The 12,908-nt window shown below is 28.9% G+C and overlaps 1 long non-coding RNA gene across 1 annotated transcript; it reads left to right on the forward strand.

Annotated features, from left to right (window-relative positions):
* The first annotated feature begins 1,055 nt into the window (after positions 1–1,055).
* On the forward strand, positions 1,056–12,706 carry LOC111615956. Its single transcript, XR_002755164.1, has 4 exons — positions 1,056–1,234; positions 3,628–3,703; positions 5,074–5,173; positions 12,523–12,706. It is a non-coding gene; the product is annotated as an uncharacterized LOC111615956 (long non-coding RNA).
* The last annotated feature ends 202 nt before the right edge of the window (positions 12,707–12,908 follow it).

Consider the following 12,908-nt stretch of genomic DNA (forward strand, 5'->3'; position numbering starts at 1 on the left):
TTAAAGTATATAACCGATTACAGATATCTTTATTTGTTGATTAACTACACGGTTTATAGTGAAGTGCAATTTTTTCATTTGTTGGATTTCAGAATGAATGACCTGATGGAGCAACGACTTGCTGTGAAATTTTGTGTTAAACTTGGAAAATCTGTGACTGAAACATTTGCTATGCTCAACACAGCTTACAGTGATGTTGCTATGAAGTGTATGGCATGTTTGAAGTTGTCCCCTAGACCCAAAAAAGCTTGCCAAGTTTGATTCAATGTCAAGGTGATGATGACAGTTTGTTTTTTTTTTTTTTTTGGTGTTGTTCACCATGAGTACCTCCCCCAATGCTCCAAAGTAAACAGACTTACTACATTGAAGTTCTGAAACGTTTGAGGGACATGGCGTCCCCATCGCAAAAGGCCAGAAATGTGAAGGAGTGGCGACTGATTTCTCCATCACAACAATGCTCCAGCCCATTCACCCCTCAGAACTCGTGAGTTTTTGGCCAAACACTCGATCACTGTTCTTCCCACCCCCCTGCTTACCTGACCTTGCTCCTTGTGACTTTTTCTTGTTCCCCAAACTCAAAAGGCCCTTGAAAGGAAGAAGATTTGAGATGATTCCAGAGATTAAGGCAAATGTGACGAAGGCGCTGAAGGACATTACAAAAGAAGCGTACCAGGACTGTTTCAACAAGTGGAAACACTGTTGGGATAAGTGTGTGAGTTGGGAAGGAGAGTACTTTGAAGGGGACCCAGACATGTAACTTCTACATAAAGTACATTTTGTTTTATGATATCAGTCTGCATATTTTTTGAACAGACCTCGTAGTGATTGTCAGAGATAGGAATCATACTGTGATTGATTCAATCTTTTACTGATTAATTGTAATGTGATTTGAATTGCAATTATTATTTTGTAATTTTAATCTAAATTAAAGATTTTTAATTCATTGTAACTTACTGATTGCAATTAGTTGATAATTATTGAATAAAATTACATTTTAAAAATATCATTATATTAATTATTCATATTTTGAAATAATTAACTAACTAAGCTATATTTTAGAAATTAAGGAGAAATGATGAATATCCTCCTCTTCTTCAAAGTCAATCATTGACACTAGCAGTACCATTTAAAGAACAAAACTTCCATCGACCTCCAAGTGAAAGAATTGGAAATAACTATTCTCCTTTAGCTAAAGAATTAAAAATTCCACTTCTAAGAAAACATAAAAAATTGTGTATCCTTTTTTTTAAAATTTATTATTGATAATAACAAAACTTAGTTAAATTAATAAATTAAAACTGTAAAAGAAATGAAAATATCATGATTTTAATACACCAATGATTTATTTAGCTGTGCATAAGTGTATTTTAACTATAGAAATTGAGACAAAACTAATACATAAATAAATAAACAAGATTTCTGCTTAATTCAGAAGGCAAAAACCTTAATAAATGAACATTTTAAATTAATTACATGACTGTTCTCAGCATATAAAGATTCATTCAACAGAATAGAATGTTGCAGAATAAAATTATAGTATATTCTAAAATGAGGAATTCCATTATATTTTATGGTCTACATTATTCTATTTTATTGAATTTTTTTTTTTGTATACTGAAGATAGATATATAATAACTGAAAATGTTTTATTTATTAAGGGTTTTAGTTTCCTGAATCAAGCAGCTATTTCTAACAGCTAAAGCTTATTTTTGATATAGAGATCATTTTTGTGCTAAAAAAAAATAGAATATAGTAATATAGAATAACAATATGTAAGTATAAACCTTTATATTTATTTAAAAACAACCAATTACAATCACAGTTATTAAACATAATTACAAATCGTAATTATAAAATTACACTTGAAACAAATTTTTAAATTATTACATTCAATTTATACTTTATAAATTCATCTTCTCAGACAGAGGAATAATGTTAAGTTTTTGTAAAATTTAAGGTTAAATATTTTTTGACATGGATGTGTGATGTAATTGAACTTGATGGAATTTGACTTTGAGTTGAAACTAATTTCATTTTCAACTGTCAAATTCCATCAAGTTGTTAGCTGTTCATGCCTGAAGATGACCCATTAACTAGGTTGAAAACATTAGTATTTTTTAAATTTCACTCACTGTTTATTGATTACATTGATTGGATACATTGATTAACTTCATTGATTAAAAATAATAGATTCTATGATAGTTGATGATGATAAAAGAAATAAAGAATTTAGATGAAATAATTCAAAATTTTAAATTTAGATTTTCAAAATGATATTTTGTTTACATTAAGAAATGAAAAAATAAAAAGAAATGCACTAAAATAGATATCTATTATGAATTTAATATGATAACTAATTTTTTAATTAATCTCTATGTTAATTGATTATATTATATTAAAGATACTCTCTTACATTATTATTTTATTTTTTAAAACATTTAGAATTAAACCATATTTTAATAAATGATAATTACACTGAAGCTATAATTTAGGATTACAATAAACGAAGTTAAATAAAGTTCTAAGTACAATAAAGATATTACTTAAAAAATATTTGTAAATTAAACATTTTACAAACTAATAATAAATATTAAATTAATAATGAATATTGAATCTTAAAAGTATAGATTCTATTTAACAAATATTATTTATTGTTCATTAATTACAGTTTTTAAAGTATATAAAAATATATTTAAATTGAAAGATATTTCATATATATTTCTTATATTTTACCATAACAGTATTCTATTCTATTATTTTGAACTATATCTTTTATGATCCAATAAATATATGAATATCTTGTATTTGAGATGAATTTTAAATACTGGATTAAATCATATATCATAGGAAAGAATATTTTTTTAGTCTCTGTTTACATTTTTTTTTAAATATCTGAAAGATTATTCAACCCACCCAGTGGATGACTGAACACTGGTAGTTGGACACAAGATTTCATCTCACCAACAAGCTAACTACATAGAATTTTCTGGGTTTTTTTCACATGTCTAAGGCCTAAATAGGGGTCAGTTTTCTATAGAAAGACTTCTAGGAAGAACCTCCCTTGCAGATCACCCCAGTATTGCATTGCCATATTTCATCAATCCAATTCTGGAAGATTATTCAGTACACTTATAACGTCAGAAGATAATCATTTTATTTATCAGTGTTTAGAAAAATATAATATTTGCATCTTATATTTGGACTATACATTTTTAATTTCTTTTTTATATTTTAGTTGTTATAAAGTATATTTACATATAAACAAGCATCAGTCTTATAAGTATGACAATAGAGAAAACATGTCAGGTTTTAAAGAAAATAAAATTTATAATGTAGTATAGATATATGACAATAACATTTTTTCTGGATACCACTTATATTCTATATTCATGATTTAATACTTATTCTGTGCATCAATATATGTCTTTTATACTATACACCTTTTTATTTAATTAAAAAAAATAAATATATTTTATTCTAATTACAGACATGAATATAAAATAAATATACCATCATACATGCTCTTATAATTATTATATAATCATTATCAATATATTATTCAATTTTCTAATAATATAGATGATGATAAAATATTTTACTTTTTAAAAATATTTCTTAATTTATCAGATATACGAAAATTTTTAAATTATGAAGAAAGCAAAATTTTCAACTTAACATCAACAAATCTGGAAGAACAATGTAGGTATGTTAAACTTATGTAATTATATTTATCACTGTGTATTTAATATATATATATATATATGTACATTGAAAACTACTTATAATAATTTTGGCAGCTGAGGCAAGCCTTAGAATAATGCGAGTGTACTTATATTTCTATAAACATTATGATGCTTTTTTAATATCCCTTTCAACTTGGTGCCTGAGGCAATTGAGAGGCTCATCTATTAGCATGATCCTGCTTATACCAGTAAAGAAGGATGCAAAAGTAGGTGCACAATTGTTATTACAGAAAAAATACGCAGGAAATAAACATGGAAGAAAAAACATTTATTTTCATACATAAATTAAATCACAAATAAGGAATATGAAATAAAAGATAAAAATAATAATAATGAACACCATACATCTGTTTTTCTCAAATTCACAACTGTATACCTACTTTTGTACCACTTGTATATAAAATTAAAACTATATATCTTTTCTATATACATACACTGAATGATGTAGTTTCTCTATTTATATTATATATTCTTTTTTAAATTGATAAAATATACATATGTATGAAAAGTGTATTTTAATTTATAAAGTATAAAATTTGAGAAGAAATTTATATATGATTAAAATTTAAAAGATTAGAAGAAACACACTAAAATATAAAAAAGATGTCTTTATAATTCAAACTTTTCACACAACTCAGGACACAACAAAGTCATATGGCAGAGTCAATCTTTATTTTGAGGCTCTTCTCCATCATAATATGTGAAACTTTAAAAACATCCTTTTATTAAAAACAAATTAAATCTTATAGTAAATATTTAACATAAAATTGGCATCAGTATAATTAAACTTTAATCTTAATTAAATTACTTTTTAATCATGAATATAAATAATATTATACTCTTTAAGAATAACTTTTTTTAATTTAACAATTTTAAAAGTTAAAATTTAATACGGAAATAAAAATTTGTATAAAAATTTTACTTTATGATTAAGAAGTTCATACTGATGAAAGTCATGAAATCTCTTTTAATCTTCTTTATTAAGCTCCTTGAAGATTTGGTGAAGTAGCTATTTTCCTAGAAATGCTAAAATCATGTTATGTTCTTTAACAGTATTTATTACTCATTAAATATTTCATAAACAGTAAAAACATTTTTGATAATATAGAAATTAAATATAATTAACATTTACATTGTGTTTTAAATAAGATATTTGTATATTTAGAATATTTATTACATTATAACAGTAAAATAAAATAAAAAATATGTAATAAGTAATCATTTAAAAAAAAAAAAAATTATAATACAAAATAATAAGTAAAGTAGTTTTGAAATAATTCATTACTTTTAAATGTAAATATGATTTTTCTACTAAAATATATATATTTAGAATAAATCTCCTGAGACCATTAAGTCCATTGAAGAAAAAGAAGATTTTGGAAAAATTGGAATATTGTTTTAAGAAGGAACTTTCAAAAGAAGATATAAAGGTGGATATTCTTTTTTTTATAATAGTAAAAAAATAACTAGGTTTTCAACAAAAAGACTTTATACTTTTTATATATACAATTTGATAGTTCACTTATCAAAAATGTGATTTGATGTCTAACTAAATCTCATATTTTTATTTTTTATGAATGTTAGAGATCTGATTGTACTACAATATTTTTTAAAGGATTTTTTATTGTATATAACTTAATCTTACATAAACTAAACATTTTTAAAAACTTGAAAAGTATGCATTAACTTTTAAAGATATTTTATCTGAATCTTTGCTAGGTACAGTACCATAATTGTTTTACGTACATTTCTCTTCAGTGCAAATCCAATTCAAAATCCATTTTTGTAGTATAACTTTATTTTATATGTTTTAGAATGTTTTTCTTTGGAAATGTTTTCTCTATCTATTTATTTATAAGTCTTCTGTCTATCTATAATAGTAGAAAGTAGATATTTTTCATTAATAAATGACATTATTTAAAGTAGTTTTAAATATTTACAATGATAGGGATGGAAATTTGTCAAAAGGGTTGATGTGTCATGAAGAGTTCATATGTGGGCAATCAGCACTGAGACAGACTCTATAGTTACAAGAAACTGTTTAATTGACATGAAAAAAATGCTTACAAGATTTCCACGATTTTGGAAGTTTCAAGTCCCCTTTCCAAGATAGTACATGAAGTAGTGTCCCTGGTTCGTGAATGACAGTTCTCTCGATGACTCTGGGACAATGTGGTTGACTTTCAGTGATGGGAAGATGTCAAACCGAGGATGAGAGACAGAGACAAAGATGGGCACAAGACTCACACACAACAATTGGTCTGACACTTGGAACTTTTGGGAGAAGTTGTCGTGTTCTTGAATTCCTGGGGTTTTATTAATTTCCATCCTTGATTGCCCATTCCGATTGGTGGCTTTCCTCGTTTTCTCTTTCTAAGTGATTGACCACTTGTTACTAATTGTAATGAGATCTCAACTTAGATCCCAGGAGAAGTCAAAATTGAAGTTTAATTCAATCCTCAACCGGAAATGGTCAATGGACTTACATTCTTCTATTGTTTAAAAGTTTGCGTTCCATTTTCATACAAAAAGTTATTTCTAACATCTATTTTTTTCTTTAAAAAAAATTATTTTGACATGAATTTCAGTGAGGATTCAGACCTGTCCAGAGCCTCACAGATGTATAAATTACCATAAAATTTTAAAATTTATATAAAAGAATTACACTCTTGCTATAAAAATTAGCACACCAAGAAAGAATTGTCATATCACTGCAAAACTTGGCATGCAGATAAGTCTCAAGCAGATATGAAAATGATTAGAGTTATAGCTTGATGGCTCATTGCATAATGCCAGCAGAGGACATTAAAGTGCATTCCCCTTGGCCTATAAAAAAAAGCATGCAAAGGCATCCTGTTTGTAATTTACGTGTTGCAGAGGGATGCTATATCACTAGAGATGCCTTATGAACAACTAACTGAGTTTGAGAGGGAAGGATCATCAGGTTGAGAAAAGCCAGGTGGTGATCTTGTTGAATAGCCGTCCACCTAAGCCATTCTGACAACACTGTGAGGAGGTGTTGGGACTAGTAGATGAGAGAGAGCTTATACACACAGTGCACAGGCTCAGAATGTCCTTGGCAGATCACTAGCCTGAGAGGACCACTGGTCCTCCAACAAGCATGCACACAGCCAACCGTATTGTTGTACACCATCTGGACACAGGTGGCACTATCATTACAGGCTCTTGTGTCTGTCCATACCATTTCAAGGTGCCTGGTGAGGAACATTTGTTATTGCAGCAGCCATTATGTGTGCTGCCATTGACACCATTCACCATTGCCTCCATTTGGAATGGTGTTGGTCCCAACAGGATTGGACCATAAAGGAATGGTACCAGGTCATCTACAGTTATGAATCCAGATTCAGTTTGGGCACTGATGACAGCCATGTTTGTGTCTGGAGGTCCTGTGGTGAATGCCTCAATCTTGCCTACATTTTGGAGTGGCACACTGCCCCAAAGCTGGTGTGATGGTTTGGGGTGCTATCATATATGACAGCTGGTTATCTCTAGTTGTGATACAAGAGACAGCCCAGCAGTAGGTTAGTGACATCCTGCAGCCACATGTATTGTCTGTCATGGCAGGCCTTTCAAGAGCCATTGGAAAATAAAGACTAATGTCTTTATTTTTCACGATTGTCAATATCATTGTTCATGGAATACGGTATGAAACAGTTAAAATCTCGAACACGCATGCCACCTTCATATTTCTCAATAATTTCTTTTATCAGTTCCATTGTGATCCTAATCATTTTTTAGTTTTCTGTTGCTTTTCATTTGCCTTTTTGCAATTCATGATTAATAAAAATAATAAAATTTTATTTACGAATTAAAATCAGAAGAAATTGCGAAATTAAATCTGCTAATGTTGCAAAAGGGGTTAAATCAATTTCTAAACAGAAATTGAAGACATTAGATCATGTTGAGAAATTGCTTTTGCTTTGGTAACTGAAAAACAGTGTGCTGGAGACAGCGTATCAGAAGCAACTATTTGTGAGAAAGCTAAAAAGATACATGCTGATCTCATGAAAAACCAAGCAGGAACTAGCCAGGAAAGCGAGGTGTTTAAAGTCAGCCATTTTTTTTTACATGAGAACAGATTAATCATTTTTACATTACTTCTTATGGGAAAGGTTGGTTTGGTATACGTCTAATTCGGTATAAGTCTAAACATCAGGAATGGATTAAAGTCGTATATCGAGGTTCTACTGTATTTATATTTTAGTTTATTTGTAAATAAATAAGAGAAAATCTTATTTAAAATTTTAAAATCCTAAAATGTTTTTTGACTGTTTGTCTTGAACATTACATTTTTAAAAATGATCTTTAAATAATAAAACTTTCCATAGTACAATATATGAAAGATTCTCTTTAAAAATGAAAATATACTGAGAACAAAAGCACTTGCAGAATTTTATCTTGGGAAAACAAATATGCAGGATATCTGTGATTAAAGCATATCACTTTAGATCACAAAACTGTTAGAAATAGGTCAATAAAATTTTGTAGGCATGTTTATCTCAACATGGGAGAACTATGGATAGTGTTTCAAAAATAGTTACAATTTTTCTGCTAGAGTTCTATGACAGCATCACTGTCACAACAGCATCAGGAAACTGTTCAACACACTTTCTAAAGAGATGCTATAAATTTTATCATCCCTAAATTACAACAGAAAGGAGATGTTTGAGTAACAGTCACAGTTATGCAAGAGGGTGCAACACCCCTCACCAGTCATTGTGAGTGACTAGTGATGTGCCAGATCGTTAAAAATGTATATCCGCGGATACGGATACAAATATGGATCATTAGTGTCTAGATCCGCGGATACAGATACAGATACGGATCTCAACTTTTGTACTCAGTCGGCACGGTGCGTGTGACCTTGGATTGATAGTTGACGCTTTGCGTTAGTAACACGACGTGTTTTGACTTGCACTGCGCGTGTTTTTGTTTATAGTTTAGTGTGACACGGAATAGCATAGATTACCGTTTATATTTTTGGAGAGTGTTGAGTTAAATTAAAATAAAAACATTGTCGACAAAAAAGTTTAGTAGTGTAATATGGAAATATTTTACGATAGTAAATGAATTTTGCATGATAAAATTTTTGCAATATGAATGTGCCAAATATGTGATATTAAATTAAGAAATAAAAAGTGATTTGAATTGAAGTATTTAGTATTGAAGTTATTAGTATTTTATTGCTATGTATCTTTAAAATTTCATATAAGTAATGAAATTCATTACTTAAAAGATAAAGATAAAAGATCCGTTAAAGATCTGCTAAAAAGTAACAGATACAGATACGGATTTTTTTCCCTCAGATATCCACGGATATGGATACGGATATGGATATCCAGCACATCACTATGAGTGACATCTGGCAATGAAAGAGTGATCAGCTAGTCTTTTTCAATGAAATGACTTGCTGGTTCACCCATTCTCACATCTTGTAACATCTGGTTATGGAGCTATTTGATAAGCAGTTTTATACAGGTAGAGTTGAGGATTTATAAGAAAACATAAATTGAAAAGGAAGTGAGTTTCATTAGTCTTGACATGTTGCACTTGGCTGTCACTAAGCTAATAACTGAACTGCAGTATGAGATTGACAATGACAGAAACCACACTGAATAATTTATTTGATATAAAAATTAGAAGAAACAAACATCTTCACACACCCTGAGGAACATAACTGTCTTTTCAGTGAAATTAACCCTTTATTAGAGGATACTCATCCATCACAGTGCACAAAAGATGTTAAAAGTTTCTAGGGTTATGACACAATTATAAAAAAATATACATATTAATAATAATTATTATTATTATTATTTGCGTTATTAAAATTTACTTTAAGTGAGAAATTTTTCTATGGTTTTTACTTTCAACTGATGAAATAAATGATTGATTAATCGTTCGCGTGAAAAAATGCAATCGACAAGTAACAAAAAAGTGCAAAAATCTGGAAGTCAAGTAGGACTTGTGACCAGCATTGTCACATCCTATCATCAATGTAACAGAGCACTGATTTAATATATTATCCATTATTGAAAAATAAACATCCATGTTTGGGTTTGTTAATTTTTCGCATACTTTGCTTTCTGCCCAGTACATCNCTCTCTCTCTCATGTTCATTTTACAAATTTACAGTTTCAAATAAAATCACATAAAATTTCAAATTCTGTTTATAACAGTATAAATAGAATTTGAAATAAAAAATAATTTTTATATTCATCATATTAAACTTTTTGACTATCTTTAATACTTTGCACATTATTATTATTATAGTGTAAACTGCATCCTATTTGGTTCATATACTGGTGCCTAATGCCATACCAGACAAAAATCACTGCATAAGTAAATAATAGTTTGTTCTGTAATGTTGTTCGTGTGTGTGTGTGTGTGTGTGTGTGTGTGTGTGTGTGTGTGTGTGTGTGTTTAAGAATTTTCTGACCACATGATGTGTTTAGTATAGCAGTTTTTTATAGTGTAATTTCTGTAATGTTGTGAAGCTTTAATTTTCTAGAATTTTGTGCAGTGAATGTGATATGATGTATTTTTTGCACTGCTAGAAAGAATTAAGACATGATAATTACCTTATCTATTCTCCACAGGCACTTTATTTCATGGGTGAGTTCTTACTGATTTTTTTCAATACATGTATTTTGGATGTTGTGTAGAATGTTGACTAGAATAACTAAGTCTATAATATATGTAATCTTGTGTTATTTGTCAATGTGTATGAAATCTTATCTGTTATGACAGACTGTACTCAAGTTTTTATGTAGATTGATTCAAAAGTCTCTGACACATTTGTTTTTTGAGAGTTGGAAATAAAAAAGAAAAAAAATAAGGATAAAGAACACTTGCCTTTCTTGGTCTCTCCCTGTGAGTGTCCTTGACTAAAATTGTTATGAAAACATTTGACTTATAACTTGCTTTATTTGGAAATAAAAAAGAAAAAAAGAAAGGATAAAGAACACTTGCCTTTCTTGGTCTCTCCCTGTGAGTGTCCTTGACTAAAATTGTTATGAAAACATTTGACTTCTTAATATATATCATTATTTTTCAGTTGTTTACATCACATGGAGTCTGAAATCTTTAAAAATTCAGTTTTTATTTGACACTTATTATCATATATTCACAGTGGTAGTTTTAGACATAGATTATTTAAGTTTGTATCTAGAGCTATTTTACTTTTAGAAACCTTAGGCACATGCAAATACAGTATATGCTTAGCTTGGTTCAGTATTTGGAATCTAGTGATAATTAGGATCCTATTGTAGCTGTACGCAATATTTTTGTACATATTAATTTAAGTTTAGTTTAATCTCTTCTTTCTATCATTTGTCCTATTGTTCTATTTCCTTCTAGAACTTTCTTATCTTAATCTCTGTCCCTTGGGTGGGATGACCAGTTCCGAGAAATGGTGAAACAAAGGAGTGAGCAGGACCCTGAGGGCAAACAGAGAAGGGTCAAAGGCATTCTCTTGCGGAACTTCGAAGCATACGGAAGTGGAGAGAGAACACTGTGGGTCATGTTAGCAATGACTGGCGGTCTCGGAAGTATGCTAAGAGAAGGGTTCCTGTTTTGAGTGAGAGTCGACGACATTGAAAGATAAATTAAAAAGGGAACTTTTTAATTTTTACGTATAGAAGAAGAAGACAATGAGTCAAATTTTTGGAGATTATCGTGTGGCATCCCACCCAACAGCACGCATAGTGCAAATACGCCAACAAAATCCCGGGTATTTCTGTTTCTATTGTATGTATTTTTCCTTTGTCCCCTTGTTTCTATCCTTTTCTTCCATTAGTGTTAAGTTAGTGTATAAGATTAGTTTTAAGCTCGGGCTGCATCTTGTTGCGATCGGGATTGGTACCTCACATTTAGATCTAACAAACTATTGTCTTAGCAGTAAATTTGCATACGATTGTAATGTATTGTGATGTTGGAATTCTCAATCAAGAATCTATATATGTACGCAAAATTGTTTAATTGTAAAAATATATCATTTATCATTTTTACCGTATCCTGTCTGCCTTTGTGGTAATTTTAATTTCGCGCACTTTTCACAGTATAATATCAAGTAGCATATGATAAAAACTTAATATTATATAAATTTATATAGAAGAAAACTCATGGTAAATTCATAGTTGACTAAGGTTTTGCATAGTTTAAAACTATGTTATTATGATTTTAATTTTCAGTTATTCTTGACATGTGTTTTATATTAAAACTAATATATCTTACATTACACCATTTTATGTATTTAAAACTTGTTCATATCATGTTGTTTCTATTTGCATTTGATCTAAAAATTTTGTAAAGTTGTTCAAAAATTGTTAAGAAAGTGCAATTTCTATTTAAGAACTCTTTTTGGACTATGTTAATGTATCCATTCAAATTTTGTTCATATTCTAAATACATTCTGTTCTGCCTGAGGATGACATTGATGCAATGCTGAAAGCATTGTGCCTACTTTTTTTTTGAATTAAACTAATGTAATGCCAAAAGGCACTGTGTTTTTTATTTACAAATTTGGCATCAGGTATAATTACTATTTTGATAAAAGCCTGATATACTGATCCCAGTTTTATGGTTTCAAAAACATTTTTATGTTATTTTTTTTATTATTATTAGTGGAGTGAAATTCAGTAGTTTAATTTTTATTATAAATATTTTAATGAAGACAAAATTTAAACTTTTAATGACTAATTGATAAATATTTTTTAAATTATGCTCTCATTTTAATGAAAATTTTCTTTAATTATTTCAGAGATATTATTACTACATCAAATTTGGAATTGATGATAAAATGATTAATCCATATCCTTTCAATATAATGAAATTTTTATCAAAATTACTACATCCAAAATTTAAAAAATTACCAGAATTTAAACAATGTGTAGAAGATTTAAGTAAAGAAATAGAAGATATTTATATGCATTCAATGAAAATGTGCATTGGTAAGTAAAATTAATATATATGAATATAAAATATTTTATACTGGGTGCCCAAAAAGTTACTGTACAGTGGAAAAGGTTTAAGTAAAGTTATGTGGGGACGTACTTGATCTTTAGAGTATTCCCCGTACAGGAACAAAACAAAAGGAAACTTCAAAGAAATAAATCACACACTCTATGACTCCAATGCAAGGAACTT

Source organism: Centruroides sculpturatus, unplaced genomic scaffold, assembly GCF_000671375.1.
Source record: "Centruroides sculpturatus isolate CEXI.00-Female unplaced genomic scaffold, Cexi_2.0 scaffold2831, whole genome shotgun sequence".
Classification (NCBI taxonomy): domain Eukaryota; kingdom Metazoa; phylum Arthropoda; class Arachnida; order Scorpiones; family Buthidae; genus Centruroides; species Centruroides sculpturatus.